The sequence below is a fragment of the Protomyctophum parallelum genome (assembly GCF_964188405.1).
Source record: "Protomyctophum parallelum genome assembly, chromosome: 7".
Lineage (NCBI taxonomy): Eukaryota > Metazoa > Chordata > Actinopteri > Myctophiformes > Myctophidae > Protomyctophum > Protomyctophum parallelum.
This window is the reverse complement of record NC_139705.1, coordinates 24,824,144-24,826,467: the sequence shown is the minus strand read 5'-3', so window position 1 is coordinate 24,826,467 and position 2,324 is coordinate 24,824,144. Positions and strand designations below refer to the sequence as shown.

The following is a 2,324-nucleotide window of genomic DNA, read 5'->3' as shown; positions in this document are numbered from 1 at the left end:
TAGTCCGTTTTGTTATTCGATTATACACACTTGGCTTGGGCCGGCTGAGCGGTCCAGGCACCTAGGCTGGTAATCCAGCCTGACAGCATGTCGTGGGTTCGAGTCCCATTCCAGATGACCTTTGCTGCGTGTCTTCCCCCCATCTCTCTCCCCCTTTCCTGTCAAACTACTGTTAATCTGTCAATAAAAGGCAAAAAGCCCCCAAAAAATCGTAAAAAAAGATTAGACAGACTTACACACCTACAAATATTAAATACAGAATGCAGGATTTAATTATCCTTGTTGAGGATACCTATATCTATATATCTCTATATCTATATCTGACTATATCTATATATCTCTCTATACAGTATATCATAAAGGAATAGAAAAGCAAAACTTTTTATCATTTGCAAAACTTCGTTGGGAAGTCTTCCATTTATTTTTCAGTAAGTTCAAAGGTATACTTCTCATTGAAGTAAAACAGGTTCTTTTAACAAAGAGTTGCATATTGTGACAACAAAGTTCCTTTACAAAAGGTATTCAATTCAAGACACAAAAAATATCTATTGAAGTAACAGTTACCAATGTCATACTAGTCATTGACACATAAGCCAAATAATTGTTACTAGTAGTAGTCATATTACAGGATATAATCTATAATATAAACAAGATTTACAGTCGATCCATGGGATCCATGTATATGGGGATGCGCCAAATTCTTAACACCAAGCTGATACATTGTATCATTCGGTGATACCTCATCAGACAAATATAATTTGAAAAATCAAATCATTTCAAATTAGTGTCACAGACACCAAAATAAAATTCAGCCCACATGGGTCAAACAACAGCAGGGAAATATAGCAGTATTATCCATAAACATTATTTTTCACACTCTCACAGGAGCAATGAAAATAATCTCTTAATTAAGTGTATAACATATGTATACATATTCAGTATAACCTGAATTATTTCATTTCAGTCCTTCCAAAGGAATACCATGGCATGACGAATCATGCCCCTTCTTCACATTGATGATTACTCAACAATAACACAGAAGCAGTTCTGTCAGTCTTCAACTTGCAACCTATAAGGTTCATACATAGACTGGATTCTGTACACCTGGTGTTGGAAACAAACGCCTCCATTTACCAGGGTCTCCAGAGAAGGCAGTGGCCTTGGCTGACACCCTTTCTAGCGCTGGCCTGGTGGACTGGTGAGCCAGGTGGGGAGAGGTTGTAAGGACTCGGGAGAGACTTCCCAGGTGCATGCAGGTTCTGAAAGTGGTTCAACAGGCGTCCGTGGGACTGACTCCTGACCTCGCACTGGGAGAGGAAGTCAATGGCCTCCTGCGCGCAACGAGTGTAGCCGTCACAGGCTGCCATCGGGCCAGAGGTGGCTGAGGGCTGCTGAAGCTGATGCTGCTTCTGCTGCTGCCAACATCTCAAGTAGGAAACGGCCATCTCCAAGATGTCTGCCTTCTCTTGCTTGGAGTCTGGCTGCTGCTTGAGGAACTCGGGACCCAGCAGGGATTTGAGCGCCTCGATGCTTGTGTTGATGCGATCCCGACGTAGTTTCTCCACCAACGGCTTTCTTAGCTGGAGAGGGAAAATCAAAAGATTAGTCAACTTGAATGTTATGAATTTATAAAAAAGAAAAAGTATTCTGTGAATACATATATCTGTAGATTTGTTAAAAAGCAACTGGAAGTAGTTTCTGTTTACCTTAAGAGTTGGGGTCAGGTGTTCCTTGGAGTAGTTAAATTGTCCAAAAACTGTTGGTGCCATAGCTGTGGAAGTCAGTGCACTGCTTCTCCTGCTCAGGCTGATAGTTCTTCTGGCCTCTGGTCTGCCGTGGCCCCAGTATTTATAGTGCCAAATCTCCATATGAATGTGTGGGTCTTGGGCTTGCTGGAGTTTCTCACAGTCACCAGCCAATAGTAGGGCTGGGAAGGGCTTTGAGGAACGCAGGGCTGCCACATGCTCAGTGAAGTGTTTATCGCTGTGTGGACAATGCCTGAGTCTCTAGGGAGCAGGTGGAGGAATAGACTGAGAGAGAGAAAGAGTGAGAGGGGGGTTGGGCAGTGGAGGGGTGTGAGGGGGGCTCTGGGAGACTGACTCAGTGCTTCTGTTGATATGGGAAAGTGGTGACCCCGGAGGGAAGCATGCCGCTGTCTCTTGTCATCTCTGCCAGAAAGTAATTGAACACAAAGTGCCTCAGCCGCCCAGGCACACGTGGGTGAGACAGAGGGAGCAGCAATTAGAATAGCTCCACGTCCAGCTACTTCCACTGTCTTGACGTGGTGGTCCCCACTCCCAGAGTTACGCAACAATTAATGTGTT

At 44.1% G+C, this 2,324-nt stretch overlaps 1 pseudogene across 1 annotated transcript; it reads right to left on the bottom strand.

Annotated features, from left to right (window-relative positions):
* Positions 1–455: 455 nt before the first annotated feature.
* LOC310861089 (transcription factor HES-5-like) lies at positions 456–1,963 on the bottom strand (annotated as a pseudogene). The gene is made up of 2 exons (XR_014571051.1): positions 1,707–1,963; positions 456–1,580 (listed from the first exon to the last, which is right to left on the bottom strand). The product of XR_014571051.1 is annotated as a transcription factor HES-5-like (transcript).
* Positions 1,964–2,324: the final 361 nt, after the last annotated feature.